Here is a 16359-nt window from a genome sequence, read left to right as displayed (position 1 = left end):
ACTGCAATTAATTTTTACAATCATTGCGTGGACACATCCTGCTGTATATATTCTTTATATAAAATTGCATTTCCATTGGTTTTTTTGAGCACTTGAAGGGTGCTGCAGGGGCTCACTGCTCTCCCAAAAGGACTAAACCCAAATAACCCAGTGCTGCTGCCTGAGTTCTGTTTTTCAGCTGAATTTACACTTTTTTTTCCTCCATTTTCTCTCTGTCATGTAATTTATATTTCCCTTTGCTCCCTCTGTGTTTGCAGGCAAGCTTCCAGCTCTGTGCTGTCACTTTTGGCCACCCCAGCTCCCTTTTCTCAGCTGAGGGTGTCTCCTTCTTGGGAAAGATGAGTTGTCCTTCTGCCAGTCACCACCTGCCCTCACCTTTTTGGGATCTGGGGACCATCCTGGGTCCCTGCAGTTCACATCTGGGTCCCCTGAGCCTTGTGCAAGGGTTTTCTCCCTTTGTTAACACCTTCTGCAAGCACTGTGGAATCACAGAACTGCAGAATGGTCTGGGTTGGAAGGGACCTTCAAAATTATCCTGTTCCACCCCCTGCCATGGGTGGGTATGGTCTCTACTATCCCAGGTTGCTCCAAGCCCTGTCCAACCTGGCCTGCAACACCTCCAGAGGTGGGGAATCCACAACCTCTGTTTTCCCTGGGGTGCACTGGATTTGCATCCCAAAATCCCCCTAGGAATCATCTCCACCACCCTCCTGTAAATGCCAGGGGGAGGTTGCAGGGAGCCTCATCTCCTCTTGTGCTCCCCACCCCTCCACTCACAGCCCCTTGTCTGCCAGTTCCTCCCCTAATTACCCTCCTCTCCCCTCCTAATTGCTCCGTGGTGCTGGATTCCGAAGGGAAGCAATGGGGAAAAAAACAGTCTGACAAGCAGGGGGTGGCCCTGCCCAGACAGGGAGAGGGACAGCCAGCCCTGTGGTGATGCACCATGGCCACCCCCAAGGGGATGCTCTTGTGGGGGTCTGGGACACTTGGCCCCATTTTGTCCCCCCTGCAGCTGGGCAGGAATTTTTGGGGACATCCAGGGGGGCTGGTGAGGGTCAGGGCTGGCTTACCTCCAGGGCACTGTGCTGGGGCTCATTTTCTGGTGGGAATTGTCAGGACAAAATTAGAAGTAGGTTGAACTTTATCTACAGCTTGAACTGAGGCTGAACTCAGCCCTGTTTTGTTTTAGTTTTCAAAGTTCAGTAGAGTTCCCAGGGAGGGAGACGAGTGGGGGGCGCTGCATTATTTTATTTTAACTTGCTCTTTCTGTGGTTTCACTGCAGTTTGACTGCCTTCTCGCATTGGAAAGGCTCTTCTCATGGCATTCCTAGTCCGAGGTGCTGATGTGGTGGCTCAAATGCTGCCACAGGATGTATTCCATTTCAGGCTGGATTTAATGCATTTCAGGGGTTTGCAGCTGGGGTAGTGCAGGGCCAACCAAGCCTTCCCCTAGCTCAGCCCTGGGTCTGTCCCAGCCCAGCCAAGGATGAGAAGATAAAGGGGAAAACTGGGAGTGGACTTGCAGAAGGACCAAGCACTCTGCACTGGAGGTGCTTGAAGGGATTTTGGGCACGTCTTTGTCCCATGCCAACCACCTGGGCTTGCAGACAACCTTGCACCACCACCGACACTTCTCCTAATCTGTACTTTCCGTGTGGCCACCCCGTAGTGGAGATGGATTTGCTCACCTGGCCACACGCTGTGGGACCCGTGAGGCAGAGCTGTGCTCCCCGTCCCTGACCCCGTGGGTTGTGCAAGCTGAGGTGTGTGGGCAGTGCAGGGAGCACGTACAGAGCCCTGCACTCGCTCTGGGGACACGGCAGTCCCCTCTGGGCCAGGGGAGGTGGGTCAGGCAGCAGCACAAGGACGTGGTGGTGGTGGAGGTTCCACTCTGAACCCATGGCACAGCTGCAGAGGGACAAGAGGCACTGCATCCTTCCACGGCCAGTTGTGTTTCCCTGCTGACCATCCCTTCCCAGAACAGACAGGAGGCTTCTACCACATGGATCTTCACCTCCGAAGTTACTCAAGAGTTTGTAGAAACTTCACCAGTTTTTTAAATAAAGATGCCTCCTAGATCACTGGCAAATCTAGGGAATGTGTAGGGCAGACCAGTTTCCTGGAATACGATCTACTGGAGGAAAAGTCCCTCCAGGCTGGCTTCTAACTATGACACATTTGATAGCCATTCAAGGAGTACTGGGAAACTTGTCATTTGTCTCTGTGAGGCCTCAGACAGAGTTTCATCATCAATTCTGACCGTTCTGTGAAATAAAACTAGCTAATGTCTACCAGCAGCCCTACAACTCCCGGGGTTTACGTGGGATGTATCACAGGGGTGATTTTTTTCTCCCCCCAACAAGGTTTTATAGCCAGGTGCAAAGTGACTTTATCCCTTTGCACCTTGTTTTCCTTCCTCCTGCGGGGTGACCTGCCTTGTCCCGTGGAGGGTGGCACGGGCTGTGGGTGTGCCTGAGCTGCCACCACTGTCAATGAACTTTGGCACCTTAAACCGTGGAAAGCCCGACGTGCCAGAGGGAGGGATAGGTGCCTGGCGTCCAGGAGATCAGATTGCCCCAGGGGATTTGCTGGGAGTCCCATGATGAGCCTGGAATGGAGCCCAGACGGCAGGGCACCGCCGTGCTTTCCACCCAGGGCACTCAGCCTTCCCTGGGGGACAGCTGGTGGCCTTTGTCCCTTGCTGCCACCCTTGTGCATGCAAACCCCAACCCCACGTCACCCCAAAGTCTTGGTGGGGCGAGCTGGAGCCACCACGTGGGATGTGAGCCCGCCAGCTGTGCAGGGGATGATGGCAGTGGGCAGTGGGCAGCCTGGAGTGAATCCCTCCTGTGCCTGCACCGCTGCTCCCAAGGGACCATTCCCGTGCTTCCCCACCAGGTGTTCTCACCAGGCTCACCCCAGGGGCAGCTGCCTTGGGGTGGGTGTTTTTTAGGGCAAGGCTGGATCTTCAGCTGTGACTGACGCCCCTGTGCTGCTCCAGATGCAGGAGATGTTCTGCTCACCCCCAGTTCGTGTGAGCTGCAGCTTGGCCACCAGCATCGTCCGTGCTGCTCAGCCTCGTGGGGTCATCCCAGGTCCCCATGGTCTCTCCTAGCTCTTTTTTCCTCCAAGGTGTCCAGTAGGATCTCAGCACAGGCTGTTTTGTGGGGAGAAGAGGAATCCAGTGCTGCAGAGGGGTTTTTTCATGTCACCCATCTCAGCCCTGCCCTCACAGTCCCTGTGAGCTATTCCTAGGAGTGCTTGCCCAAGAGCTCTGCCTCCAGGAAATGCCATTATCAGCTGCCTGCATCGGCTGCTCCACTTGGAGCTCCCGGGGCGCCCAATCCCAGTCCAATTTCTACTGGAAGGAGATAAGACAATGAAAGGAGATAAGGGCCAGGCAGCAGGCTGGGCACCCTGACTCACAGGTGGGGGACGCTGTCAGAGCAGCAGTGGCAGCCCTGGACGGGTGGGTGGGGATGGCAGGGGCAGCCAGGGGTGCCAGCCTGCTGGGACAGCTCAGTGGTACCACGACTGAAGCACTTGGGGGAGATTGAGGGGGTGAACTCATCCCCCTTCTGGGGTGTGCACAACCAAAAGTGGTCATTCACAGCAATATACAGGGAGAGGGTTCAAGTTCAGGACTAAGATGGGCTTTGCCTAACTCAGTTCTCACCCCTGTGCCTGCTGCAGGGTGGGGGATTCCTCCTTTTCCTCCCCAAAAGCACAGCCTCACACCTCTTTTCCCAAAGCACCCCCTTGCACCCATCTCCTCCCCTCCCTGCAATACCAAAAATTGCCAGATTAGTGACAGAAATAGAAAGCCATGATGGTCGGGGACCACTCCTTTATCCTCCCAGCTGGTCAGTGGCAGCTGACTGATGAATGCCTGTAATTAAAACGAAATGGTTAATAGGAAGCTGAGCAAAGGTCTCCCCCTTGGCTGCCGGCACAGGTGCCAATGGAAACCGTGCCGAGGGCTGAAGAGCTCGGTGTCGAAACAGCCAGACTCCACCTTGTCTCTTTGCCAGGGCACCAGCATTACCACAGACCTTATTCCCAAGCACTGCTGGCCCTGGTGCTGCTGAACCTGTGCCCTGGGGAGGGACATCCCCGTGGACACCCTTCTACCCAGGGACCCCCTGGCAAAAGGGGCTCTTGCCTCTGACCTGCAGCTTTGGTGGGAGGTGTTTTATTTGAACCGAGTTGTATTTTGACTGTTGCCCATTGTGTGTGTGTGTGTGGGGGGGGGGGGGGGGTAGATAAAAATGAAGAATTACCCAATACAGAGCAGTTTCCCAAGGTTGAGAAGCAGAAGGTTGGAAGTAATAATTAATCGACAGTGGCTGGCGTGGGCTCTGCTCACCTCAAACAACCTGGTCTAAGGGTCACTTCACAAAGGCGTCTGCAACTTAGAAAAGACCTTGGCCTGGACTGAGGGAGGAAGAAAGAGAGAAAAAAAGAGACAGGAGGTAAAACAAGGAGTGGAAACACCACCAGGATGCCTCAGGGACGTTCATGTTGCTCCTCACCCCTAAATCCCCACATTTCCCCTCCATTTCCCTAATGCCAGAGCATCTTCTCCCTCTCAGCCCAGGGGCTCACAGGACACACCTGAGCACCACAGATGTCCAAACTCCCCTGGGAGTCACCTCCTCCCAGAGCCAGCATGTTTTGCTCCAGGAGCAGGGCTTTGTGGGAAACTCCCTACCTTGCCCATCCTCAGTGGAGGTGTCTTGATTGCAGAGTGATGTCCATTCCCTGAGCACCTCACTTTGTCCAACTCTTTTAAGCAATGATGGGCTTGAAACCGAGCCCCAGAAAGTTGGATTCAAGAACATTTAGAATTTAGATCAGAAAGTGGGAAGAAATTCTTGGTTGTGAGGGTGGTGTGGCACAGGGTGCCCAGAGCAGCTGTGGCTGCCCCTGGATCCCTGGGAGTGTCCAAGGCCAGGTTGGAGAGAGCTTGGAACAACCTGGGGTAGGGAAAGGTGTCCCTGGCCATGGCATGAGAGGGTCTTTAAGGTCCATTCCAATCCAAAACACTCTCTGTTTCTCTGATCATCACCCTTGATGAAGCAGACACCATTAAACACTCATGAAAATACAATTAAATTTATGTCAGTATGTATTTCATTCTCTAACGGCCTGAATTAAAACATGCGAGAGAGTAAATGGAGCTCTTTGACCAAAAATCTCTGCAACATGTGCAGACTTTTCAAGCAGAAAATAAGTGTGCTGTGTTGTTCTTGCATTTAAAACTCCCTCAGCAGACATGCAGCTCATGCACAATTTTCACTGTTTTGCCATACAGATCCCAGGCCAGGTCTTCAACTGGAAAAAAACATTCCCAGCAATGCCTGTGTAAGGCTGGAGATTCTGGGGGGTCTGATGTCATCTGTCTGGAAGCAGATCACTTGTGGCTGATGCTTATCTCACTGGTAATGCTGTTCCTGGAATTCCAGGGTCCTCCTCATCCTCAGCAGAATCAACTGTACCCTCTGAGATGATTGTAATAAATAGCACAAAATGCTGTGACATATGACAAAATGTCTTTGTGGGAGAAAACCCATCATTTCAGAATGGATAAAACTGTCATGTTGACCCATTTTAATTTAATGCCTGGCAAGGCTGCTCCCTGCCCAGCACAAACCTGGAGAATTCACTCTGAATTTCCACAGTATCCTGTGAGCTGGAGTTGGACCAGTCCAGGGTTTCAAAACCATAGTGACCTCGGAGGAACCCCAGATTTCTGATGGGTGTTTACATCTTTTTGGGAATGGGGTCCTCAAAGACATCCAAGCAATGTTTGGGAAGTTGGGAACCACTGGGCTGGTCCTTGTCAAATCCTTGTGGCCCTGGTGCTGAGAATAGCTGCCCTTACACACCCTTCCCTCACCTCTGCAAAGCCATGAAGGACTGGCAGATGGCTGGAGGACAGCTATTGCATTCTGGAGTAATGAGAACAAAAAAGATATAGTAATAAACAACATTTAACCCGAATAAGTGGTGTCTAATGAATCCTGGATAATGACTTGATAATACAGGTAACAGAGGGAGTCTGAAGATGGTGTGCAAAGTGCTTAGAAAATCAAAAGATAGCCCAAAAAGGAAGCTTGAAGGACCTGGAGATGTTTAGTCTATAGAATAAAAAAAAAAAAAAAAAAGACAAAGGGATATTGTAAATCATAAATCACAGCCACAGAGGGAAAGGAAATAAACCCTTCATTGCCACAAGAGAAGGGCTGAGAAGTTGTGGGCTTAACCTGCAGGAAGGAAGATGCAGCCTGGGTAATAATAATAACAGACAGATAATAAAGGCTTGGGGAAAAAAAACATAGTAAGGCTGCACTAAAGATTTCTAAGAACAGGCTGGAAAAACACCAATTGCAGGTGGTTTAAGGATGTCTGGATTGTCCTTGAGATTAGCAGGGGTTTAGCTGATTTTAAGTGCTATCTTCCAGCACCATTTTCAATAAATTTGGTTTATTTTGCTTCCTTGACTGGGTTGTGTTTTGAAGTTTAACATGATACCTCACTTTGGCATTCTTCTCAGAGCAATCCTCCTCCAAGGAGGATGTCTTCCCCTCCAACAAGGACAGCAAATATCCAAAGGGGTGCGACAAACCTGGAGGAGGGATTACTAACAGCAAAACCCGGGGATGTAGTAGACATTGCTCCAGATATTCAAGGTCCAGTGCTGGACAGGCGTGAGCTCAGTTCCTAAAATGTTATCTTCCAGAGAGATACACCAGCCTTGAGGAGATTTGTTCTCATGAGATGCTGCGTGTCTGTTGATAGCATCCCTGGCACAAGACCAGCCTAACATGATAAATCCTTTTGAAGTTCCTCACGCTTAAGCTCCAGGAGCGGATAAAATGATGGGGGAAATGGCAATAAAGAAAAAGCAGGCAGTGCTTTGCACCCCAGAGTTTATTTACAGAGGAGGGATGTGGCATGGAAAAAAAAAGCTGGGCCTGGAGAGCCTCTGTTTGGGAAGATCCCAAAAATGAATGAGGTTTTAAGGAGGGGTTACACGAGGAGGGTGAGCAGGGAGTGGTTAGGAGGAATTTTAATTAACATCAACGTTTGCAATGTTATTTAATAGGGTCCAAAAAAACATCTGAGAGCAATGAAAGCTGAAACCAGCATTTTTGGAGCAAACAGAGGCAAGTGTGGGGCTGGGAGAGGAGGGCTGGGGTATGGGGGGTGGGGGGGCACTTGAAGAGGTGGAAGATTCTGGGGAGAGAAAAGTGGTTTTGGGAGGATTGCAGCGCGGATGAGAGTGGTGTGGGAGAGGCTCCTGGGGCTGTGGCAGTGCAGGGACATCCCAGGGGACATTTAGGGAGGTAGAGAACCAGCAGCATGAGAGACTGAGGCTGTTTTGTGACCCCACGGAGGCACTGGGTGCACTGGGGGGCTGCTGTCTGGATAAAACCCCCTGCGGAAGCAGCTGAGCCCGGCACTTCCCAAGGGATGCCCATAAGGAATGAAGAGCCTGACCTTGGTGAGGGCACCCAGGACAGCCTCAGGTCTGTGTCCCGAGGGTGGGGACAGCCACAAAGCAGCAGTGCAGGAGGGCACACAGTGCCCCATCCCCACGGGAGCTTTGCCCACCCCGCAGGGCTCAGTTTCCCTGCAGAGGACTCCGTGTCCCGGGCCGGGATGTGCCAGCCCGGGCAGGGCCGGCAGAGGTGCGGGAGAGGCGGCTCAGCCCCGTCCCCTGCCCGAACTTGTCCATGGGGCTGTTGAGAGCGATGACATAATTACAGTTTCAATCGCAGATTAATAAGAAGCGGGTTTTTGTTGGGTTTTTTGGGGTTTTTTTTAGCAAACGGTGAGGCATGCCTGAACTGGAAGGGCACTTAAGCTCCCCGCTGCCTGGGAGCTGAGGGTGCCATGCCCTCTTTGATGTCTCCTGGCTTGTGGAGGTGCTGCAAACACTGGCACTGCTGTCCCAGCTGCAGCTCCCCTCCCTGTGCTGGGCTCTCCCTCAGCTTGCCTCTCCCAAACTCGCTCAGGCCATGGGGGTATAAAAGGAGAAGCCATCCCCAGCCTCCAAATTAAATTCTGCTGGTGGAGTGTCATGGTTTGACACTGGCACAATGCTGGCACTTTCATGAAAATGTAACTTCTCAATTGAATGCTGCAAAATGTAATTGAGAATTCCTGGGAATTCTGCTTTTAATCCCTCTGTGTTCTCAGAGGCGTGTCCACCTTCAATTGGTCAATATCCAAATTGATCTCTTCCTTCCAAGAAAATTCTTTTTCCGTGTCAAACCACAACATGGAGGAAAATCACTCCAGATGCCGCCAAAGGCACAGGGGCTGGTGACTGAGAGGAAAGGGAAACTGAGGCAGAAGCCATCTGCCCAAGGTCATTCAGAGAGTTTCTGTGACGTGCCAAGCCCAGGGGTGTACCTGGAAGGCTGCAGCAGCTGGAAGAGGCCAGCATGGACTGCAGACCACTGTGCAACTCTGAGAGAGAGAGAGAGATGGCATCCATGGGCCACACACCAAAATCCAAGCTTAAAGTCCAGCTTTTAGGGTTTTGGAACTTTAAGAAAAAAATAAAACAAAACAAAACAAAACAAAAAAAACCCTGGGGTTTTTAGACCCTGATGTACTACTTAAAGCAAAGCCAGAAAGGGACAGAAATTTGTTGTTCCAGAGAATGATGCTTATGTAAGGAAATTTCTATCAATTTCCACCACAACTTACCCATTTTTCCTCCTCCCCCAGCACTTAGCCCCACATAGCTTACTTGGGCTAGCTGGATCTCTCACATTGTCCAGGTTTGGATGTTTCAGTGCCTGATGGAGGAGCTTTTGCACACCCCTGGGCATGTCAAACCTGGGGATGTCCCTCAGCTCCTCCCAGCAGGAGTCCCAGGGCCCAGCCAAGACCTGCCAACCCAATCATTAAAAAAAAAAAGAATCACCCAAATCTTCAGCTGACTTAAAAATGATGACAACTCCTAATAACCTCTTTTTTTTTCGTTTCACCTATCCAGGCTCCAAGTCTTCATCCTGCACTTGCCAAAGTCCTCCTGCATTTGGAGGACTGCACAGTTGTGCTTTGCACTCTCTTACTCTTACATGACTCCTGGAGCTCACAAGATGCTTGTGAGACTCTTGTACCCAGTTGGGAAACCCCAAGCAGAGCCCACAAGTGGGAACTTCTCATGGAGCTTCAAAAGCCAGATGAGACTTTGGATGGCCATGTATAACCAACATCTGTTGCTGTTCCTTGTGGTTTCCTGCTCTTCATGTCGCCCAACTCCACTTCCATCTTTCTTTTAGACATTCCTCAGGTTTTACCATTTTCCAGTGCCCCTTTTTGCTCCAGCTGAGGGTGTTTCACTGGACTATTCATCTCCCCTGGAAGGGGGTGGGTGTATTTGAGGCTGCTGAGCTCTGGACGCCAGAGTCACTCTGGCTCCATTTCCCTGGATTTTCCCAAGCCACGAGCAGGTCTGTATCTGAGATCAGTTTCCTCTAACAAATCCGGTCCCTATCTAGGGATCTGCTTTCCTGCAACAAAAATATGCCCCAGGTGAGAAATTTGCCTCCTGAACTCAGAGTGACCCCCAAGAGCTGAAAGGCTTTGGATTAGGAGTATTGAGCTTGACTGTGCTGAAAATCAATCCAAACCCAGAGCCTCGCTGCTGCCAAGAGTGGTGATGCATCTCTGTAAAAGAAAGTCCCAAGAAAAGTTATTTTTGTAGTATACACACTAAAATGCCAGTGTTGTCCCAGTCCAGCAGTCTCTCTCAGGATAGAGGCCTCCAGGGAATGATCCCAGTTATGGGCTGAGATCCTGCTTCCCTTCTCTCCATGGGCAGCAGACAGAGCTGGCAGCTCCTCCAGCTAGGGATGCTGCTGCATGGGGTTTTTTTAATGCTTCAACTGCAGCCTTTTGTCCCCAGAAAACACCCTAAAAGAAAAAAAAAAAAGAGCCTGAAGGGTTAAAACAGCACTGGAAGTTTTACGAGGCCAGGCTGCAGATGTTGTAGGCAGGGAGATGAAAGCAAACCCTTCTGCCCGGTGGTGGAGGCTGAACAGCCCCTCTGATGGAGGCAATTCCCTGCCTCCAGCCCCTCTCCACGCTGTCTATGGGCTGGAAGTGGTGAGCCCACAAGCAGCACATCGCTGCACGAGGCCTCTCCATCCCACTGCTTGCTCTTGATCAATTATTAAAACCAGAAAATTCTCCAACCATGAAATTCATCCCAGCTTCCCCATGGCACGCCGGGCTGGAAGAACCAAACCGCAGGGCCCACGCTTCCAGGGAAGAAGTGAATACCACTTCCAGCAGGGCATTTTGGGGTGCTGGACCAGCTCCAGTGGTTTGGTTTTGTTTGTGCCAGTGTCCCCCGTGGCTTCTGCAGCCCCCGCAGGTGAGCACTGTGCCCACCCACTGTTCTGCAGGACCCCACCACCCAGCTCATCAAGAGGTTGGTTTCCCTTCTTTCACCTTCATCAGATCTTTATCTTTCACTGGACCCTTTTTGCATTGTCTTCACTTTCCAGTTTCCTCCTGTAAGCCTTGGTTTACCCTGCTGATGAGAGGCAAAACTTATTTTCTGGCCCATTTTCCACTGGAAATTGTCTCTAAACTGAGCTAACCAACTTTGATAGCTGTGGTGCTGGGGCCCAGTTGTGTCCCTTCACTGGTTGAAGGTTGGAGCCAGAGCTGTCCTGTTCCCTTCTTTGCAGCATGCCTTGTGCAAAGCAGATATCTTTGGGGTTAGAATGTGTTTTTTCCTATTTTAGGCGTATTCATGCTGACATTCTCATCTGGGCAGCTGCAGGGAATAACAAGAGACCCCCCTCAGCTCTCACACAATAACTCCCTGGAGGTCTTTGGTGGTCCAGCTCCAAACACAGAGTACGTATATGCCTCAGAATAACTTACATATTTGCTACAGGGCAGAGGATATAAATACATCCATGGTAATGCCAGTCCTATGTATCGCCTCAACAGCAAAATTAGTACTTAGTTTCTTGCAATATGTGGGATTTTTTTTCCCTTTTTCCCATGCGTGTTGTAACCCTGGTAACCGACAGCACCCGCACCGACCACGTCTGACTCGCACTGCTTTGTTCCTGTCTGGTACAAAAAAAGGCTGCAAACACTTCACCACGCTGAAAGCTAATGAAACCACCCAGATTTGACTCTCAGAGCGGATCTAAAACCCTGAGGACCTCAACTGCCCTCCCTTCAGCCCTGACCCTGGTCAGGTGCAGGGATGGAGCCAAGAGCCTTGAGCAGGGGCACAGCCAAGCTCAAAGGGGCTCAACACCTCCTGGCTGAAGGAATTCAGAGTTCCCACAACCTCCCAGTGGTGCCTACAGGCTGAGCTGTGTGTGAAGGGTGCAAGGGGACCCTTAACCTCTTCTTTCAGCCCAGATGTAGATATGTCATATTGCAGATGGCACTGGGCACTCACAGGCTGAGGACATGAACTCCAATGTCTCTCTGCACAATGTCTTAACCACTGAAGCAGGTTTGTGCTCCTGCTGAGCACTGCTTTTCCTTGCTCACCAACCCAGTGAGCATCCCAAAAGCCTGGACACCAAAGCACCTTGCCCCAGCCCAGACAAAGCACACACTTGTTCCCACAGCGGGGTCCTTTGAGGAATTACAGCACAGCTTGAGCTGCTCTGCTGCAGGACAGCTGCTCATTCAGGTCTCCTCCCTCCAACCAGCCTTTGTCATTTCTGGAAGTGGGAACTCAATTCACACTCAGATTTCCACCACGTTTTCAGATTTGGACCTTGTCAACAGGCTCAGGAGACATTTAGAATCACAGAATCCTCAAGGCTGGAAAAGACCTCCAAGGCCATCAAGTCCAGCCTCGTGTGCAGCTGGCAGCCAGACCTAGTGTGTGAGCATTGGAGCCTCCTGGCTTTCAGAAACCAGAGTGTCTGAAAAACAGCCCAAGGGGAAGGTCAAATTCATCACCAGGAGCACTTTGGCAGTTTATGGTGGTGACCCAGCAGCAAGAAGCATCCTGGGCTTTTCCACTGAAGCTGATGGCAGGGACCTGGGCTGGCAAATATTACAGAGTAGTGACTTCCCCATTAACCACAACAACCACCACAGCCTCACAAGCATTTTGGTGTGCTTCATTTCATCTTTAAGCCACACAAAATTTGTACTGAGTCGCTGGAGAGGCTGGGGATGTTCCTCTGCCTCCTCTGCACAAGGCTGAGCAGGGCTCCTGGCAAAGTCTGGTGACAAAGTGAGGTCATGAGGGACAGACCTCTCCAGCCTTGAGTTGGCTCTTCAACAATGGTTACTCAGGGCCAGTCCTGGTCTTGCTGTCCACCCCCCAACACAGCACCTCTCACTGCTGCTTGTTGCAAAATTACAAAAATACCTGGTCAAAAAAAGGCCTTGTGAGTCCATGATACTGTACAGATAAACTGCATGGGAGTAGCTCCATCTTCACTTCTTGCTCTGAATATTTCTCACAATTGGCTGTCCAAGCCCCAAGCCACCAGAGGTGTGTCCCTACCCTGGTATCTTCTTTCCAACATGTGCCCAATACAACAAGTTGAATTTTTAAATGCACGTAGACAACGCAAAGAAAATGCTTGTGTGGATGTGCCTTATTAATTCCTCTTAAGCCAATTTTTCTCCAGTTTGCCTCCACAAGACCTTTCAGACCAGGGGATAGGTAGACAGACAGATGGATAGATGGATAGATGGATAGATGGATAGATGGATAGATGGATAGATAGATAGATAGATAGATAGATAGATAGATAGATAGATAGATAGATATAGACAAATTCTCAGCTGAGCTACCATTTGCAAGCTGAGGTAAAATCTACTGGGCCAACTTTACACCAGTGAAAAGACAACCAGCACAAAGAATCAGCTTTTCCATGGGTTTGAGCTGCCTGGAGCAGCCAGACCATAACCACCACACTGTCCTGAGGGCTGCATGGGCAGAAGGACTCATTCCCCTTTTGGGCTTGCAGATGCCCTGGGGAGGATGGGCAGTGAGGAGGCTGCAGAGCATCACCTGGCACTGGGATCATGGCTTTGCACCTCCTGCAAATGGCCTTCCTATGTTGAAAACTATGATCTGAAGAGGGTGGAATTTCACCCCCTTCCCTTGCAGTAACTCAGCAGTTGACACTTCGGCAACATTTCGTGTGTGATTTAGGACAAAAATTGCATTCTTTGACCCTTCTTTATTGCACTCTTCAATTACTGCTCAGAAACACTGGGGGAAAAAGGTCCAACTGTGCTGCAATTTAACATGTTGCAGTGTATTGTTAGAATATTTAGCACTTACAGTTCTGGAGCCACGGCCCAAAGTAAAAATACAGTTATCAAGAACAGACGGATTTCAGTCATCCCAAATTTCTAGAGAAATTCTTTCTAAGAAGGAGAGGAGGGAGACACGTCCTGCCATCCGCTGGTAAATCTGGACTTCAGACTGTCTCAACCACCTCATGTCTGAGCCTCTTAAGCAGATGAGATTTCTCTAAGGTGATTCCCAAGGAGGGAAGAGTGGAATCCAGAGATAAGCTGTACAGAGCACGATGATAGGTGAGGTCCCAGGCCCACCACTGCTCTGCTGGAAGATGTCCATGGAACTGGGGTGTGCCTGAATTTAGGTGGTGTAGGCTTGAAGCAAGAAGGACATCATGTTGCTGTCCAGGACTGACTTGGATATCAGCATTTTCATTCTGGAAGGAGCTGGCTTTGTCCTTTTCCACAGCTCCTTCATCTGTGTTTCTGCTCAGACCAGGTTTATACCAGGTCAGCACTTTGCTTTGTGAGGCTGCAGCTTTGCTGAGCCCTAAAGATGGAATTACAGCACTGGCAAACTCTTGACAAGGGGAAATTCTTCCTTGCTTAGCCTCTAGTCTCTATTTTAACCTCCCACTCGCCCCACATCCACCAGCCCCAGAGCTGAACGAGAGAATGGGAACACATATGAACTGGTGCTCAGCATCCTTCTGTCATGTTCTTTTTTATTTTCTTGTTGAATGAGGGCTAAAATTAGCACAGCAGGAGGTGAGGGCTGGAACATTTCAGCTAAAACTGTCATAGTATTGAAAAGCCATAGTTTTGCTGATTATTTCTCAGCTTTCTTACTGTGAACAGCCTTGCCTGGCCTTGTGTTTTGACAGATGAATGCAAGCAAAGTTGTCACAGAATAAAATGATCTGCCAGGCTTTTCAGGTCACTCTCCAGATGATTTTAATATTTGACCTGGAAAGGCACATCCAGCTGGAGGTCCAGGCAGCTCAGTGTGTCACAGCCATGGCCAGGGGAAATCACACAGGGAGAGGTGTGAAGTGGGGATTGTGGAGGATTTCCCAGACCCTCACTGCACCCTGCAAATGACACAAGAGCCCACCAGCACTGCCCAGCCCACATCACGGGCACATCTCCACAGACAGACTCTGGCTTTGCTGGATCATTTTCATAGAACAACAGAACAGTTTAAAAAACTCATCCTGTTCAACCCCCTGTAATGGGCAGGGACAATTTTCATTATCCCAGGTGGCTCCAAGACCCGTCCAGCCTGACCTGGGACACTGCCAGGGATCCAGGGACAGCCACAGCTGCTCTGGGCACCCTGTGCCAGGGCCTGCCCACCCTCCCAGCCAGCAATTCCTAATTCCCAATCTCCCATCTGTGCCTGCCCTCTGGCAGTGGGAGCCATTCCCTGTGTGCTGTCCCTGCCTGCCTTGTCCCCAGTCCCTGTGCAGCTCTCCTGGAGCCCCTTGAGGCCCTGGCAGGGGCTCTGAGCTCTCCCTGGAGCTTCTCTTGTGCAGGGGAACAGCCCCAGCTCTGCCAGGCTGGCTCCAGAGCAGAGGGGCTCCAGCCCTTGGAGTATTTTTGTGACCTGATGTATTTTGGAAAGCTGCTGTGAAGAGTTTATTCAGGGGTACAGTACTTTCATCCTTTGCTTTCAGCTTTCAGGATGAGCAAACTTATGTACCTTATGAGTGGAAGTCCTGGAAAACAGAAAGGTTAAATGATTTGGTCACATCTCATGGACTAATGAGCAGGGACAAAAATCAAATCTCAATTCAAGGGACAAAGACATCTATGCTACAATTTGGTTTCAGGGCCTTAGCCATCAAGACACAGTATGCACCTCATGGGACAAGGTGAAAACACACGAGAGCACCTCTGCAATGCAGATTTCTGTGGTTGTCCATGTGGCTCAGTTGGTGTCATGCCTCAGGTTCAAAGTTATCATCTCATCCTTTCTGTCTTAAAACCCAGCAGCCCAGCTTGGAGGTGGGAGAAGCACAAGTGATATATTCCCTATCTCTTGGTTAATCCAGAGGAAAACCCACCCAGCTGTTCCTGCCCCATTCCTAGAAGTGATCCAGGCCAGGTTGGATGGGCTTGGAGCAATCTCGGATAATAAAAGGTGTCCCTACCCATGGCAGAGTGTTGGAACTAGTTTCAGGTCCCCTGCAAACCAAATAATTTCATGGGTTTTTTTCTGATTTTTGTGATTCTTAGACAGCTAGCTGCAACCCCAACTCGACCCTGCACCTGGTCACATACCTAGATTTGGAGTGATCTTTCCAACCCAGGTCCTGCTGCCCACAGAGACCTGCTCACACAGATCAGTGCTACAAAACTCAAGAGCAGTAACCAAAGGGTTTTGTGAGGCACTTATTCATCCTTCAGTGCCTTTGAAGGCGATCCTGGAACTTCTGATGGATGCCATCACTGCCAGCTTGGCCCACTGCACCACGCTGGTATCGTGTGATTTTTGGGTGGCTCACATTTGGTGGCTCAGAACAGAAATGAGCCAGATTGTAGCACAGGTGAGATTGCTTCAACTCTTGTCCTCCCAGGCATGTCTTAGTGCACATCAGGTGACACAGGATGGGTGCATCCATGCTGCCTCAGCTTTCCATGCTGACTCCCACCTGAAGGGTGAGGAGAGAGCCTGGAAACTGAAACTCGCCCACGATCAAAACCCCTTTTGGAGCTGGTTCATGTGCCGTGGCTCCAGCTGAAGGCACGGTCCATTTGGAAACACCCAAATGCTGTGTGTCAGTAAATCCCTCTGGGGAGGGCAGATCTGTGCTGGACAGAAGGCACAGCACCGAGCTGATGCTCACTGACATGCTGGGATGCCCACCCACCCCTTGGAGGACAGAAGTCACATTCCTGGGATCCACGCACTTCAGTAGTCCATCTGGACATTCTTCTTGTCCATGTTCTTCAGTCTCCAGACTCCGGTGGTTTCCACTCAACATCCTGCTCCACAGAAGGCAGGAACAATTTATAGGGACTTTCCCCTGGCAGAGCACATGTGCAAGGAATGTGGAGCAGGGAATGCCTAAAGGCAGGGTGAGG

The sequence above is a fragment of the Lonchura striata genome, chromosome Z (genome assembly GCF_046129695.1).
Source record: "Lonchura striata isolate bLonStr1 chromosome Z, bLonStr1.mat, whole genome shotgun sequence".
In the NCBI taxonomy this organism is placed as follows: domain Eukaryota; kingdom Metazoa; phylum Chordata; class Aves; order Passeriformes; family Estrildidae; genus Lonchura; species Lonchura striata.
Note: the sequence above shows the minus strand (reverse complement) of the source record.